Here is an 18,856-nt window from a genome sequence, read left to right as displayed (position 1 = left end):
CAGTCGCCAGCACGGCTGCGCCCGCGAGCCGAGCAGTCGCCTACACGGCAGCACCCACGAGCCGAGCGGTCGCCAGCACGGCAGTGCCCACAAGACGAGCAGTCGCCAGCACGGCTGCGCCCGCGAGCCGAGCAGTCGCCTACACGGCAGCACCCACGAGCCGAGCGGTCGCCAGCACGGCAGTGCCCACAAGACGAGCAGTCGCCAGCACGGCTGCGCCCGCGAGCCGAGCAGTCGCCAGCACGGCAGTGCCCACGAGCCGAGCAGCCGCCAGCACAGCAGGGTTCGCGAGCGGAGCAGTCGCCAGCACGGCAGAGCCCATGAACCAAGCAGTCACCAGCACGGAAGAGCCCGTGAACCGAGCAGTCACCGTCACCCAAGAGATGAGCAATCAGCACAGCAGTGCCCGTGAGACACACAGTGGCCAGCACAGCGGCCCAAAAGCCATAGTTCTTAGCATGGCACTGCTCACAAGCCGGGCAGTCACCAGTGCCAGTGACTGGAGCAGCTGCCAACACAGCACTGCCCGTGAGTGGAGCATACACCAGCACAACAGCCTCCACAAGCGGAACAGTCACTGAGGTGAGCGGTCTTGTAGCAAGCTTGTCACACCATCGTTGCCAGGACTCGAGCAGTGATGCTATCTTGGATCTCGAACACCACAAGAAGGGCAGCCTCCGGAATGGACCATCCCATCAGGCGGGATGCCACCACGATGACAGTGCATCCGGTGAAGCACTGGCACTATGTTAACAGCATCCCACTAGCTATGCAGCTAACCTCTACCAGCAGCAGACCGATCACTGAGGCTAATCATTCACCTGAAGTAGCTGTCACCACGTTGATCTGGACATAGGAACCTACATACATCTGCATCCCATGACCTAGGCTTCGTGCTGGGCCCTTCAAACATGACTGAAGGTATATCTTAACTTTTCATTGCCTAACTGATCCCCAATAACAAAATGGATACACTTTTAATTTTATACACTTAATGACATACTCCAAGATATTTCAATACATTTTGAAACAGTAGTCTAAAACAAAAAAATATTTTTAAGGAAAATCCAAAAAACCAGACTGTTTCAAGGATAAGTTAAAAAAGACCTTAATGAAGTCACAATTCATAAAAATTCTGAAATAAGGTACAACACTTGGACTCTCACAAATTCGAAATAGGATCTACCAAGAAGGAAGTCACTGCTTAAAACAGAGGGTACATTATTACCTGCCACACGCTACAAACAACTCACCACCAAAAAGTACATGGATCAACCACAGTTATATGCAGGACAGCTAAAATACCAGATGGCACCCTCACAAGAGTGAGCAGATTAGCTGATGGTGGCGAATCAGCTGAGCAGCCACAATCTTCTGAGTTTTGCAGATGTTGGCCTTACGAGCTCCTACCAAACCCACAAACAGCACATGCGTGGGTCAAGCGGTCGCCAGCATGGCAGCTGTTACAAGGGGAGCAGTCACTGGCCATGTGCTGCTGCAGCAGAATTTCCACACAGGTTGTTGTGACCCCAAGCAGAACTGCTGTGTTGGAATTCAAACTTAACAGGAAGGGCAGCCTCTGGAATGGCCCGCCACAAGGAGAGATGCCACAGTGATGACAGTGCATAACGTGAAGAACTGCCACTTTGCTAACAGCACCTAGTTAGCTATGTAGCTATTTAGCCAAACTCCGCAACAGGCAGACTGGTCACTGAGGGTGATCACTCAACACGAGTAGCTGTGTTGGCCTGGACATAAGAACCTCCATATATCTCTACCCCAGGAGCTGGGCTTCCAGATGGGCCCTTCAAGCATGACTGCAGGCAGACCATTGCATGGCTCAATAGAACCCAAATGACAAGAGGATGGGATACTTTTTAGTTTTAATGCACTCAATGAAACAGCAATCCACAAAATCACAACAAAAATTTGAAATGGCTGTCTAGGAAACTAAGAAAATTCAGATTGATCAGAGGATAAGTGCCATTAAAATGAACTATAAGGAAATGTAGCACACTTAAAAAATATCTACACAATCCATGCAATGTAGCCATGATTTAGAAAAACCCTACTATATATACACCTTACTAAGAAATGAGGTACAACACTGGATCCCTTATAAAATGTTTAGATGTTCACCATTAACAAGATAATTGCCTAAAATAATGGGGTTACCTGCCAAGCTCCAAAAGCTGAGAACTCACCACAGAAAGTACTCTGGTACTATGATCGTGTACACAAATACAATTCTAGATGACACCATTCCACGAGTGAGCCGATCCGATGATGGTGGCCACTGAGCTGCTACCAAACCCACCACACCTTGCATCCAAGATCGATGATCGGGCCCCGAAGTGAGCTGCCACACACCACTGCACCACACCACATTAGCTAAGATGTCACCCACACGGCCTTGTACAGCATGTCACCACAAATAGGTGTGCCACCACACGACCTGGACACAGGAACTTCCAAACATGTGTGTCCTACAAGTAGGACACTGATACAAGCTCTACATGTAGGATTACAGGCAGCCCAAAACCGCACCGCAAATAATGATACTGCTTCTAGACACTACCTCATTAACAGGTCATCATAGTGAATGAGTTACAACAATAAATGGATGAATCAATTTTCATTTGTATTCACTAACGATATGGTGAATGAATACCTTGTACTGTATGTAAAATACCTGCAATACCACAAAATATATTCCTACAGAAGTCAGTAAAAATGATGAGGCTGAAGAAAAGAGATGTAAAAATAAATCTCATCGGCAAGTAGAATAGTTAAAGATATCGGAATAGTCTACACAATGTTGTCAATTTCTTTTTGCTCAGCTGCAAAAGATAAATGTTGGCTTTTCCTTATAGTTTAGGTACAATTTCGGTTCTCTCAAAAATTGTGAATAACTGCTAACACTAATATCATTGGTAATAATCCTTAAATTTAAACATACAAGGTGATTAATAACCTAAATTTATAATAAACAGAATTTCATTAACTCCTGAGCAGATACTAGGGAAACAGCCATGTAAATGCACTATCAGTCTCACAGCATCTCTTGGGTATGCCAATCAGCTTATGGCATCCCACAACCTTAGCAGCAAAATGTACCCCCTGAGCAGGGCAGATGTTATTCTAATGAGCTCCTGACATATCCACTGTGCCTCACATTAAGAGCAGCTACAATGATCCGATTCCCTGAAAGCTACCATGCAGCAGACAGAACCATACAACCAGAATTTAGCTGTCACCAAATTGACACAAGCATAAGAATTTCATCCAGTATGCAGTCACCTGTCTCCCACAAGCAGGATTACAGGTAACCCAATATTGCATTGCAAACAATACTGGTTGCAGAACAGCCTCAATAGTGTAACTGCTACTGGCTTAACTGAACACCAAATAATAAAAGAACCCACATATTTTTAATTGTAATGCTCTCAGTGGCATAATAATCTGAGAAATTATGACAATACTTAATAATATTGAAAATGGCTGTGTCTAAAATCAGAATGTTCTAAAGGAAAATAGCAAAAACTATCAACTGAAGGGTATTTGCTATCAAAATACACTGTACTGGGATATAATGTAGTTAACTAGTATCTAAGCTATCCAAGCACTGTAGCCACAATTTTTTAAAAGTTCTACAATAGGGCTTGCATACACGTTACTAAGAGATGTACAACACAAGTCCCTCACAACATGAGAATAAAGTGTTTACCTGATGGGATCATTGCATAAAATGAAGACGTGTAACAGACTGATGCTCTATACCAAGGACATGCACTGCATTCCATTAAATGTTGCTTTCTGATTTCAGCATGCTACAAAACTGGCCCCTATGAGCTGAGAACAGAATAAAAATAAAATAACTAAGTCTCGAATAGTCGTATCTAATTCCAGAGCAATAAATAGGCAGTCAGTTATACAGCTACAATACCGGATTAGCACAATCCCACATTGAGCAGATCAGTTGCTTGTGCCCAATGAGTAGCCACTGCCACCCTCTGAGCACAGCAGATGTTGGCCCGACGAACTTCTACTAAACCCAACAGGCCTCAGGTTCAGAGCAGCAACCAAGACGGTAACAGCATTTAGCAGCAAACAGTACCACACGATCAGGGTTGGAGCCTGGCTGCCTGTTCTCAGATGTAGAGCAGGTGCTAGACGGAAAGCTGCAGTATCCCTCTCTGCGGCCCATGAACAGAGTTGTCGCCTTGCTATTTACTGCCACTGGAATGCAGCCTCTGGAATGGCTGCATCCCTAGATGAGACATGCTACCAAAATGACAGTTCTGCAGCACAACTGCCAATGCATTGATTGCACTCCACTTGCTTGGACCACCTTGTCCCACACGTAGAGGTCACTGGGCTTCTCAATCACCGCGAGCAGATCTGCTACTATATGACCTAGACAAAGGAATTTTTAAACATCTTTGTCCTACGAGCAGGGCATCCAAATGAGCCCTGCACGTAGGACTACAAACAGCCCAAGCTGCAACGCAAATAATGATACTACTTTCGTGACAGTACATCTGTTATAGTGACAATACATCGGTTATAGTCTTAATGTATCAAAACCACAGCAATAGCACCTGACTGAAGAATTAGTGGTACAAAAAAAAAACCTTACTTGAATGTAGTAAAATATATGTAAACAGCTCATGCTATATTGTAGCTTTTCTCTTAAATTTCCTACAAAAATACTATGCTTGCTTTCCTAAGAGTTTAAATCCAACATTGGGTCAATCATGGAATGTGAGTAGCCACTAACATTAATATTATAATAACCTGTATTCGGAACACAGACAGCATTTCATAAAACACAGAGTAGCAACTAGGCAGACAACCATGCCAATATACTACCAGTCTAACGACATCCCACGAAGAAGCTTGTGACACCCGACGAGCTGAACTGCTATCACCACCCTCTGAACAGTGCAGGTGTTGAGCCAACAAGCTTCTGTCAAATCCACTATGCCTCGCGTGAAGAGCAGCTATGAGGTAAATCTCACTCCCTGAGGCAAGCTGCAAACAGCGGGCAGCACCTTACAACTAGGACTACTGCCAGGCTGCCATTACCATGCATTGTACAAATGAAGGATGGACAGTACACTGTCAATAAAGCCGAAATCGACCCAACTGCTCCCCTAGCAAAAACAAAGCTACCCTTGTTGTGATCCATAAGCTGAGAAGCCCTCTTGCAGTTTAATCAACACAAGATGGGCAGAAACTGGAATAGTGGTCCCCAAAAGAAGAGACGTCACTGTGATGACACTGCCACAGGAGCACACTTGTCATTGAGCTAGTGGCACCTAACTATTAAGATAGCTGATTAGCCAACCTTCATCACGAACAGGTGGGTCGCTGAGGTTAATAATTCATCATGCAGTGAAGTATCTATTGGCTTAACTAAATCCCAGTGTTAGAAGTCTAAATACATTATCAATTTTAATGCACTCAAAGACATAGATATCTAAGGAATTATTATTATATTAAAAATTGATCTTTTTTAAAACTGAAACATTTTATAGCTTTATAGATAATAGTAAAAAAGATAAACTAAGGGTTAAGTGCTATTACAATATATATTCCTACATGTACCGCTGCACATGGTCGTTGCAAGGCTGCCTGAGCCAGAACGGAGTGCAGATGCCGGCTGGTCAGCAGTCACCATTCTCATTCTGACCCACGCGCAGAAAGTTCAAACACCACGAGAAGAGCAGCCTCTGGAGCGTCTGTGCCCAAAGAGACATGCCACCAAGACGTTGATGAGCAAGACATGAGCCATCATAGGGTTAAAGATACGCCGTTAGCAAAGAGGCCGCCTAGATGATCTTGCACCGTGAGTAGATCGGCAGCTGGAGGCCAATTTTTCATGACGAGTAGATCTGCCACTGTCAACCTGGACATATGAACTTCCATCCATCCGTGTTCCACCAGCAGGGCAGAACTGCAGGTAGCCGAACATTGCATTGCAAATAAAGATACCGCTTGTGCGACAGAGCCACGGTATTTAAACAGTCAAAATGTTTAGCTGAGCGCCAATGATATAAAAATGAATATGGTTCTAATTTAATTGCCTCAATGTCATACTTTCTCAGGACATAAAATGAATGTTTTATGGCTCTGTTGTGAAAATGGAAAACTCTTAGAGAAAAGCAATAAGAATAACGGATTGAAGAGAAAGTGGTACAGAGCTACATTATACTGAATGTAAAGTTCTAGATATCTAAAAACTCATTGGAATGTATTACTTTTTCAAAGGTTATGAAATATGTCAGTACAGAGAGACTAGTTACACCATACGTTATCTCACTGAATCCATTGACTAGTTAAATGCGTAAAATGAAATTAGATTATCTGCCAAAAGTACTGATATCTTACAGTCAGTTTTCAAACAGCTTTTAAACAAATACAGCTTCCTATTAGCTTACTTGCTCCCCAAAAACCAAGCACTCATCACAAAAAGAAGTGCCTACCCTCTGGTGCGCTGTACGCTGAGCAGCCTCCAGCACCATATTAGTAAAGAGGCCACCAACCTAATCCTGCAGCATGAGCACAGCTGCCGTTGGGTTGCTCTTCCTCTCAGTGTCCCAGGAACAAGATACGCCTGTGCCCTGTGAGCAGGACTGCAGGTAGCCCAACATTGCATTGTAAATAAAGATATTAGGTACAGTGGTGCCTCGCCACTGAAGTAGTAGTCAGCTTAAATGTACCCAATAATAGAAAAATGGGTAAATTTTAATTTTAAGCGTATTCAAGAACATAGTGATCAGTGACTTTCTAATAACATTCAACTACCTCAAAAAAAATTACAAATTTTATCTTTCAACATGAGCTTTAAAAATGATAGGTTGAAGAATAGGTACAAAAAAAATATTGTACTGGAACGTAGAATAGTTATAGTCTGACAGTGTTCTAACATCATGCAGTTCAATTGCTTACACCCTGAGAGCAGACCGACATGGCAGAAGTTTGTCCGGAAAACCGAAGGTGCCAGATGTACAGAACAGCCACCAGGATGGTGAGATGTGCTGTCTATGGGCTGATAGCACTGAACGATCCAGGTTGCTGCCACCCACAAGAATAACAGCTATCGGTCCCCCCAGCAAATCTTGCACCACGCGTAGAACAGCAGCTGGGGTTAACGAATCGCCATCACGCTGCCATGTCGACAGTACTACCTGGACATAAAGAGCCTCCATCCATCTGTGACCCATATGCAGGGCAGCTGCCTTTGCCCTGGGATTTCATTATAAAGCTACTGCTTGCACAACAGCACATTACTAGTTGAACAGTCATTGGTTAACTGTACCCCAATGATAAAGAGCCCCTTTAATAACACTTAAAATGGATGTGTCCACAACTTGCCAGGAACATATTTTAAAGGCAAATAGTAAAAACTGTAAGAGTAGAGAATAAGTGGTATAAAAATATACTATTCTGTACTGCAGAACAGTAATAGATATTTAAACTATCCCTGCAGTGATGTCAAGTTTCTTTAAATCAAGTACGGCCCACTTTACATTTACTTAGTAAAGAGTATTAAGTATGAGAATAGTTTTCAACTTTTGTGGTCCCGTCCTCATCAGTTGCACGTAATACTACGGTATATTGATAATTTTCACTTATGGACCGTCTGACAGCAACTGAATAAAACACAATTTTAGTGCCATACACGTTTCGCCTTTATTTTTCTGCAAGGCATCATCAGTGGCCTGGAATATGTACATATGTTAGCTATTTTATTTACATTTGCCTTGCAGAAAATAAAGGCGAAACGCGTATGGCACTAAAATTGTGTTTTATTCAGTTGCTGTCAGACGGTCCATAAGTGAAAATTATCAATATACCGTAGTATGAGAATAGTTCTCTCACAAAAAATGTGACTCTGACAAGTTATTTGCCCAGAATGATGGCTGGGTTCATTACCAAATGAACTGATGCTCTGTACTCAGTATACTACATTCCATAAAATGTAAATTACTCTGGTACTCTGGCATAATCCGAGTCCCATGATCTGAATAGTTGCTAATCTGACAACACCCATATTGGCTCTTGTATGTCCCATTAAGAAGGCTCTCAGGCTATCTACAGCCTGGACATATACTGAGGCCAGAGCACCTGCACACTGAATGCACCCTTACGGAAAAGTTATCATGGGTGCGAAGGCATCCCGCAAATAGGCTGTCAAGATATTTTAAAGGCCCTGGTTGCAGAGGAGTTGGCAGTGTCACCAAGTTCTCTTTGAAGAGCAGCTGCTGGATGGATTTAACCCCAAGTGTGGCACAGGGTTTCCGTTGTCCTTGCTGTACCCCAAATCGGAATGACAGACAGTTCAGGTGGGTCCCTCGAACTGGTCTGCTGTCCACTGACAGCGCCTCATAGGTAGCTGCAGGCACTACTGCATCCCCAGAAGAGATGTACTGGCGTATCCATTCTGACCATTCGACATCCAATAGGCAGACTGCACTCCATAAGCAGCCACGGGCTAATAGCAGCACTCGATATGCCACCAGTCCACTGCACCAAACAAACAGTTGTTGACGCACAAGATTCATATTAACTGACAACAGTTAACTCCACTATTAATAAACCAAAAAATGTTAACACGGAAATCTAAAAACAATATGACAGCTGATGTACGACAAGTGAACCATATGTGTAGTTCATTGTATGGAGCAACATTGTTCCATTAAGAAAAGTACATCAACCAATCAAAAAGTGTAGGAGATGTAATGAATGATATGCATGCTGTACTTAACAAGAGGCAATTTCCAGTACCTACTAGCAGCCTGCCAATACACACATCACCATAAGTGGAAAGACATTACATAGAGGACAAACCCATAAATGCACTTAAATGCAATATCATGCTTGCCTTCCAACTCTATACTACCAAGCAGTGACAAACTGCATCAGCTAACATACAGAACCTTTTTGTAACTGCATGCTAAGAATTAATATTGAAGCCAACCAATGGTCTGCTGCAACCAATATATCTTTGCTTCTCTAACATTGTGCCATAAACCCAGAGTTTTGCTAACTTTACTAATAGATCTACAATATCTCACGTACAAATTCTATACACACCACATAGTCCTGTAAAGGAACAGCACACAACCCGATAAAGTATGACAACAGCGATTACTACGGTGTGCAGACAACTGACTACTCTTTCAATAGAAGACAAAACAATCCAGCATTATATCTGCCTGTGCTTTAGTATATGTAATTGGCGATTATTAACATGCACAAAAAAAGAGAAAGCTTCCATCACATGTGTTGGTATCAAGCCTAAGCCTCAGCTATGCTGCTTCTATCTGCCTCTCCCTTGGGGTAGATAAATAGGTATTATTATCTGGTAGAAAACAGAGAGCTTTCACAACTTGTACTGATATTATGCCCAAATATCAGCTGTGCCAAGAAGCACAGCTACCAGTACTTTATGAGAACACTGCTAATGACAATGCTGTAAGAAAGCAGTTTTCACCCAATGTCTACAAGTGATAACCTTAAAACCAAGATACTGCAAATGAAATACTCAAAAAATGCTTTTTTTTATTTGAGCAAAAGTAAATTTGCAAGTGATACGCAGCAGTCATATAAATGGAAATCAATTTTTAAAGGCAACCATCATAATATGGTCTAACATTGGTTCAAAGTTGATGTGTTCTACATCTCTATTCAAACTGAACTACTGCTTTGAACGATACATCTATTACATGCAAAAAGAATTAAACTCGGTTTTATACATGCAGTGACAAAATAAGACCCATCTCAGTTGGGGACATGTAGTCTACTGGTTGCTGGACTACCAGTTTTGATCAAATCCTAAACATAGCTGACACAACAGCCACCCACTCATTAATATCAACAGGAAGGTACCTTAGTGAAATAGTTCTAAACTTCACAGTTTTCATCCACAGAAACTAACCTATTAGATTCAAAATATAAATCAAGATTCAGACTAAAATCTTAACAAGCTGACTGATAGTCTTCTCGACAAGAGTTAATATTCCAATGGAAGAGAACAAAATACAATCATTGTGAACATTATTTAATAAGTAAATCATAGCAGCATAATGGCCTAGCCCATATACAATTTTAATTTCAATAAAGTCCCTTCATTTTCCACCATCTTCATGGTACAATATGGCACCATAAATGTGATTAAATCATAACGGTTGCCTTTTCACACCCTCAACATAAAATTGTGAGACCACACAATTTCAGATCTGTAACATATCTGTCAATCTGATGTAAGCAAAATTTATGTATTGCTCAAGCTGCACATGAGAACATCCAATAGAACAAATATATTAAAACTGGCACTACAAATGGATAGCTTTTACTAAAAACTAGCTTGAACAAGTGTACGATACTTATTTCGCATATGTACCTTTTAACTCAGATGTCAAGTAAATGAGAATAAAAGCTGATGTTCTAGCTCGAAAGTCTTGAGAAGCCTGGGTACCGCCATCAGAAAATTTGAAGAATTATCATGGTAACAGGGCTGACACGATGTAGTTAGAAGGGAAACCTGGTGACGAAGTGACAAGACAATATTATAATAAACATTGCAAATTAGGCCTCAATGTGGAGGATCAGGATAGGAAAGTAAATGAACAGCATTGAAATCAAAGTAAACAGATTGATCAAATTTTTCTTGTTTATTTCCCGAATACAGTTGTCTTACATATGATCTAGTACTATGTTTTAATCAATTTTCTTTTACAAAACAAGTGAGTTTCATCACAAGTTAAGGTTAATTTACATTACTCTAATTAATACAGACCTGACTTGAGAAAACCATCTGAACCTTCAACCAACACCATCCTTCTGCCATCTCAGTATTCCACACTGTAAAATACAACACAGAATATTGTATCTCTTTGTTATATGCTAAGTCTTTCTAAATAAGACACTTCCAGTTATTTTTTTTAGTAGAACAGAAATGCCTTAACACAGTGATACTGGAATGTTCTGTATACTGTAGGGAGGGGTAGATATCTTTAGTATAAAAAAGCCTACATTCTCAAGTTTTCAAGAACATCCAGAATTTCAGAATGCACTTATGTGAGATCATTATTTCTGTCTGTCTGGCTCACAGTAATTTGGATAATATGACCGGAAGAGGGAAAAAAACATAGATCTATCCAAAGTAAGAAAATGTGAGCTAGTCTATTTCACAATACCCCCAAAACTCATTCCACGTGGACACATGGAATACGACCAAGTAGCACTTGTAACACTGTTGAAAATTTAGGCTGAGTGCAGCAGACTGCAAAGACTCAAAGTTGACAAACAAAATCAGGTTTAATGATGGACAGAGGCAACTTTACATCCCCAAAAATTTTAGACTATGTATCAAGCATAACTACTAAACTATATTACATATCAGTGAACAAATAATCCATGGAAAAAAAACATGAAAGTAAAATCAACTATAGCTTGTAAGTAAAAAAAATTATTAAACCCAATAAGATTGAAAAGTATATGAAAAACACACAGGACTATGGAAATAATTATCATTGCGGTATCACAATTCCAACAGTTTGAAGGAAACCACATATATTTATTGCAACAACCCCGAGCAGTAAGCTTGATGGCAGTGAACAGGGTGGGGGAGGGGTGGGGGAGGTGAGAGAGAAAGATGTACTTGAACAGTTATAGTTGTTGGAAATGTCTATAAAGTGGGAAGAAAATATAATACAATCAAAAACTTTTAGAGGACCAGTATAAATGACAAACTCCAAAAATGACAGAACTTTTCAATGAGAGACGACAACAAAATTGTTGAATTGAGAACAAACAACACTAAGGCTATGAAGATTGAGTGCAGCAAAATAATAAACCTTAGAAAAATTGGGAAGAAAATACTGGTAAAAATCAGAAAGAAGAGCACGCAACATCGTCAAAGCAAGAGTACACAAGATGGCCGGAAAAAAAGTAAGATGGCGGATGCATGGGGTACTAGCTGCCATTTGGTGCAGACTGTAGAAGGTGAAGTATCTCTTTAACAGCACAAATTTACTAAACTGAAGGTTTTCCTGGCATTCAAACAGAACACACTCATACTAAAAAGTAAAGCATGAGGCAGATTTCTGTTCACTGGCAGAATTCTGAGAAAATACGTCTACAAAGGAGACTCCTTACAAAACAATTTAGTATCCCACCTTAAAATATTCATCAAGTGAGTTTGGGTGTGTGGTGCATGTGTTCGTAACAGGGTGGAGGCACAAGAACCAGCACTAACAATGGATACTGAGCAAAGGATAGCATAAATTGTCACACGTATGGTTGATTCATGGAGGAGTACAATGAAATTGTTGAAAAACCTGAATTCGTAGATGCTTGAAAATATTCACAAACTATCCATAAAACCCGTTTCACAACGTGCATCAAGTGAGGAATCTAGGTATATACTATAGCTCCTATATATCATTCCCATAGGAATCAAGAGCACAAGAATTAAGACTAATTGCAACGTCCACAGGGGTATTTCAGTAATCATTCTTCCCAAAGCCCCTATACGAATGGGATAGGAAGCAGCCCTAGTAAATCGTATATTGGGAAGTACACAATGCCATATACTTCACGGTTTGCATAGCGTACATGGAGATAGACAAAACATTGACATTGCTGACAAAACATTGATATTGCTACTGACCATTCGTAAGAGCTTAATACAAAGCACAAAAACAGGTTTTGCATCAGCATCTGTCTGTAGATCTTCCGCTTGCAACAGTTTATATCGGGGAGCAGGCTTGCTTCTTCCACTCCCCACGCATCATCTCCAATTTACTACAGACAAAACGAATGTGAATGAAGGTACAGTACGGTTTATGCATGCTATTTTTACGGCAGCATCAGTGTATGAATGTATTTTTTATATTTTATATCCACCCACTACGCCCTCTTTCGGAGGAAGTTAGTCTCCAGTGTTACTGCGCTCACATTTGTATAAAAAGCGCGCACACACACACACACACACACACACACACACACACACACACGCACACACACACACAAAGAAATGAAAAAATCGTATGGAATTGTTGGCCGGGAGGCCCCCATTCGAGGGAGTTCCGTATACACTCCAATCCTTTAAGGGCTTGTCGTAATTTTTGTCTTTACATCCGCCGATTTCACATCTGTGAGTGCGGCTGCAGACGATAAAACATAGCGAGGAAGTCGCGATGTATTCCCAATACGAGTATTAAAGATCGAAAAGAATAAATTACAATGTACAGAATTTCTCTTGACAAAATTGCGCGATACCCAAAAAATGTTGATGACCTTTTAAGGCAATTGATACTTTTTATAGTAAAAATCTGCACTCTGAAATTTATAACGCACTGTTATCTGACTTTCTTATGCACTTCAGAATTTATCCCTCCGTGTAAACTCTCACTAAAACAAAGGAAGGCAAGAAGCAATGTTAAATGAAGAATTCGCCTAGGAACGGATTTAAACTTCTCGTTGGCGATGGTCGGACTACGGTTAGATTTGGGTGATAGAATCGTAGAATCCACTTACCTTCATCGCCGCACAATTCGCGCCCGCACATCCGCAGTCCTCCATCTTCTCGCAACTCCCGTTGCCTACGCCCTTGTTCGAGTCTTTTATCTCGCGCTACTGTAGTTCGCTACTGTACTACTCCGCGTGCCGCATACAAAGTAGTTCCCTATTTTAACGTACAATCACTAGCTTTCAGCAAACAGTGACACTTTCTTTGGGTTTTCCAACCGACACCACCAAAATGTTGCTCAATAATTTGTAACAATAGCACTTTATTGAACCGAAAAATGGATTTCCGCTTTTCGCTAGAAGATTCGCTGGCGCAGGCACACTGGGTGCGTGGGCCAAGCGGTTGCGCTATTGACGTCATACTGTAGCACACAGAGTGAGAGAGAGAGAATCTGTTTGTGGACAGCAGCTTCTCATAATTCGTTTTTATGTGATTCCAGTTTTTGTTATAATTTGTCGAAAAAAATATTGCAAAATTTGGCGATTATAGTATTTTATTATTTAAACACGAGATTTTCTTTCCGTCCGCAACTTTTATAAGATTATTCTATTGCTGCTGCAGTCTCCCGTTACGAACCACACCTCTATACGATTTCTATGTGCATTTACAGTGTGAAGAACCGTTGTTACAGCCAGACATAGTAATCCTCTTGATTGTACTGCCTTCTTCATTGAAACAATTCAACTCAAAACCAAAATGGAAGGAAATAATTTTTCAATCCCAGACAAATTCGTCTCCGTAAAAAATGCAAAAATCTACAAACGAATATTCTCGAAAATCGTATCACTTTCGCCTTTCGTATCTGTGAACTGTGCACAAAGAAAGTGTTTGGATTTAATTACCGCAAGAAAACTGCCGCATTTCTTGATTTCCCTTGGAAAAAATAAGAACGGTTTTCTATCCAATCTGCAGTCAATTAAACTGCACGTACGTAAACGAGGCTAATCCTGGAAATCCGCTAGACCACACTGTAATACAACAGAGGCGTTTTGTCCACAAATACTACAAAATTACGTCAGTCACAGTTTGGTACCCATTTCAGCCCAACTGTGTCCGCTTTCTGTCGTCTGCCGCTTTCAGTGTTCAGTTTAGCTATGCAGGAGGTTTATTTAAAAATGATACAGTCGAAGAGCTATAGAAGCGTGAGATTTCACTCGTTTTCAAGAAGCAAATATCTTACCAAGTTAAGAGTATCAGTATAGTGTATGTATTTTCATTTCGTGAACGATGTCCGTTTTCTGGTCCGCGAGAGAACAGAATATGAATTGTTATCAGTATTGCCAATTTTTTGCTTTGCTAGCTTTTCATTTCAGGCGGTCCATACTTTTCTGTTTCTATAAGACCATAGTCTTTCTTAATACATGTCCTATCGTGTGTCTCTTCCTTCTTGCTATTAGACACCGCAATTGTCTCTACTCTCCTACACTTCTTACTATATCCTCATGTTTCACCCTGCAGATTCAACTTATTCTTTCGATACTTTCCCTCATCCACATCATAAATGCTAACACCCTTGCTCTATTTTTGTTCCTCATTCCCTACGTTTCAGTATCATATATACAAAAAAAAATCACTTAAAATCTGTAGCTAACTAATATATAGAATACAGGGGGGTCAGAAGTGTATGAAAAGATTGTAAAGGTTTTGCAGGGAAGGCTCTGCTGTGAAATAGTTCTCATGGAAAAATATTCGATGCGTCACACCGAGTTAATTAGAACTAAAATAGTCAACCAGACCACTGCGTGTTCAAATTCAAGCTGCTTGCCAGATGCGGTTTATTAGTGTCGGTTGTTTTCAGAGCCTAAATGATAGCACACGAGACTGCTTAGCCTTTGGCTCGTGTTAGATTCTCACTACCGTCCCATGTTTTTGTATCGCTCTCTTGTTCGGTTTTGGGAAAGCAGACGAAGCACACTTTTGGCGACACTATCTCTGACAGGCCGCTGTAATTTGCGTGCTGTACAGCCTGATTGGCTAACATCAACGCAAATTAAATCGGAAACTGCGCAACGTATCAATTTTGTCTTAACAATTATTTCTCAGCACAACCTATTCTGCAACACATTTACAAGCTTTACGTATCAATTTTGTCTTAACAATTATTTCTCAGCACAACCTATTCTGCAACACATTTACAAGCTTTTCAAACTTTCTGACCGTCCTGTACAAGCAAATTTTGAAAATTCTACGCTCTGCTTGTCACTGAAGTTCCTTGATGTGATACAAACTGTAGTTGGAAGTGAATACATTTTTAGAACTGGACGCAGATAGTGGAACATACCCTGGAGAACCAAAGTGTTAACTTAAGTACCGATAATGCCACACAATTTAATAAACACACTTTACGGATCTGCATAACATAAAATAAGACATTCAGGGAGACTGGGGTAACTGCATTTACGTTGGTATTTTCTTCTGCAACTATTGCTATCAACCTTTCCACAAGATGACAAATACTAACCAAACTTCTACAAAACGCTCACCTGACTAGTTACTCTCTAGTCTCTACGTTATGAACTGCCTAGAGCACCACAAAACAAGATTTGAACAAGTCGCCGGTGTTTGAAAGGAAGGTCCTTCGTAAAATCTGCAAGTCCGTTGTCTATGCAGAAACCGGAGAATGAAGAGTCCGTACAATGCGCGAGTCTACCATCTACACCAAGAACCTAGGGTCGGTATTGAAAATACAGTGTCTGCAGACGGCCGGTGGGCAAATATAGTATTAAATGCTGAAATGACTGTTACCAGACCCTTTGGAAAATCCCAAACATGGTGGGTGAACTACAGTTCGAAAGATCTAGAGCAAATAATACTACTGGATGGATGTTAGCAAAGAGCATTGGACTAAAAGACTTGGAGGCCATCTCGCAATGAAGCTCGTGATCCTCTGGGCCTGATGGCGGCAGCTAAATAACTAACGAAATTGACAAATTCATGGCACACTATGTGACACAGAACATTAGATGCACAAGATGCACAAGAAAAATCGTAAAATGTTTAATACGATCGGAGCTACATAAATATTTTGTGAAGTTGACAATCTGTCAGTATGCCTCCGACACGCGCGTCTGGCCATCCTGATTTAGGTTTTCCGTGATTTCCCTAAATCGCTCCAGGCAAATGCCGGGATGGACCCTTTGAAAGGGCACGGCCGACTTCCTTCCCCATCCTTCCCTAATCCGATGAGACCGATGACCTCGTTTTCTGGTCTCCTCCCCCAAAACAACCCAACCCCTCCGACACGATTCTCACACGGTTCATGTTAGGTTTTGTTTTTTCTTCTGTACGCTGATATAAAGGATATTCGCCTATAGACCGGATGCCAGTAACTGATGCAGAATACCGATTTGTTCACGCTAATGTTGGAGCGTATGGGAACGACTGTGATTCTGTTTTTCAATACTGTTAATTATGGAGATCTATCATCAACGGCACCATGGATCTAACAGCGGACAAGTGTCTTCCAGGCACACAGAATCCCAAAATGCCTTAGTATCTCTTAGAGATGACGCTTTCGGCTGACACAAGCCTCTCCTCAAACCGTACAGTGGACATACTTCGACAGTGGACAGAAGGATCTACGACTATCGTGTGTGTGGAGCTCGCAGGTACGTCGAATGCACTTTTGGAGTACTTAGGAACAAATGGAGAATCTTCCACCGCTTAATTAACTTGGATCATGACTGTCCTAGAGGTACAGTGAAAGATTGTGTAGTTTTGCACAATTTAGTACGAGACCGAGATGACGCTGAAATGGAAAACACGTTTTTCATCTCGGTTTTGAAGATGTCCCCTGAGGTGAAATGAGGAGAAATCAGGCAACTACTTTAGCCAATAATGTAAGAGATGTGTTGAAAAGTTACTCCATGAACTGACTGTTTTCTAAAATCTGATTTATCTTAATACTTATCTCAAAAATGGAGTACTGTATTATAATTTGATATGTATTTTAAAAATGTCATTGGTGATTTTCGAAGTTTTCAAATCATTTCCTTTTAAATTTCCTCAAATTCGCAGGAGTTTACCAACTGCCCTAACGCCTTATTCGACAAAAATGAATTTCTCAATACTTATCCAATTCCATTTTTTAGTGACGTAAAATTCATCAAAGTAGTTGAAAATTTCAACACAAACGTCTTTCTACGCTTCGCGCGGCTTAAATTTATCCTTATATTTTTCACATGTTTTGCCCCGCATCACTTCTTTATATTGCACTGCAGAAATCAGCCAATCCATGTCAGCTTATGGGAAACCGATCATTTTATCAGGAAAACTGCGACAACAACTGTCGGAAAACAGTAATAAGAGACAGTTTTTGAAGAGATTCATTCTCTGCGGGGTTAAAACAAAAACTGAACCGTGCGCGCATGAACGCCTTGATAGTTTTCTGCTCCATGGAACGGAGTTCGCACCTCTCAGATACCTGATGAAACCTCTTCGTGTCGAAGGAGTGATCGGTGTTCTGCTGTTTCTATTAGGCACCAAATAGCAACCGATGCACCGTTTCACATTTGTCGTCGTCGGCACCGACCGAAAAATAACCAAAAACGAACCGAACCGAACGGATACGTGTTAAACAGACCTACAGGGATATAGCAATAGAATGTAATAAAGACGGTATACAAGTCCCGCTCTATAAAAGTAACACATTTTACCATCTTCGCTTACATCAACTTATGTGCACAGTATGTTAGTATCGGACTGTATGTAATCAAACACTAACATTAGGTTCAAATTGTGAGTGAAACACAAAGAAAATTGTTAATTTGCTTTCTGAAGAAAAAGTAACAAATCAGTATCGTGAACACAGTGCGTGTCACTAAAAATTTAAAACAGTAACGTGCAACGAGTAATCTGAATTAATAAAACTAAAAATTTATAGGCTGTAAATTAATGACTGGTCTGTTGACAAAAATTGCAAATGAACCGTAAAATTGATTGGTATCCATAGCATTTAGCATGTTCTCATTTTCCATAACCGACTCATCTATAGCGTAGTTCGGACCCACCAAACTCACACGTTAAACATATTTATATTTCGTTAGGAAACTGATGAGAAGTGTCACATTTCTCGATAATTTTCCAGATTTTTCTTTCGTCAGTATCTACTCACAACTTGTCTTCAAAAATTATTAGTCTTCTGCTTGCCTTCTTTGGCTTATTGGGCCTGCTTTTCTGTGTCTTAAATATATATTCCTTTTTAATCTTGTGTGAAAACCCTCCTCTCTTTTCCTGCTGCTTAGACTCTTTCGATTTACTATTCATTCTTTCTTCTATTTAGCGTTCTTTTCATACCCACTTCCATCAATGTTG

General features: G+C 40.8%; 1 long non-coding RNA gene across 1 annotated transcript; it reads right to left on the bottom strand.

The window, feature by feature from the left end:
- Nucleotides 1–10,663: 10,663 nt before the first annotated feature.
- LOC126416501 (uncharacterized) lies at nt 10,664–13,779 on the bottom strand. Its single transcript, XR_007575470.1, has 2 exons — nt 13,552–13,779; nt 10,664–10,872 (listed from the first exon to the last, which is right to left on the bottom strand). It is a non-coding gene; the product is annotated as an uncharacterized LOC126416501 (long non-coding RNA).
- Nucleotides 13,780–18,856: the final 5,077 nt, after the last annotated feature.

This window comes from Schistocerca serialis, chromosome 8, assembly GCF_023864345.2.
Source record: "Schistocerca serialis cubense isolate TAMUIC-IGC-003099 chromosome 8, iqSchSeri2.2, whole genome shotgun sequence".
Lineage (NCBI taxonomy): Eukaryota > Metazoa > Arthropoda > Insecta > Orthoptera > Acrididae > Schistocerca > Schistocerca serialis.
Note: the sequence above shows the minus strand (reverse complement) of the source record. Positions and strands in the feature narration are given on the sequence as shown.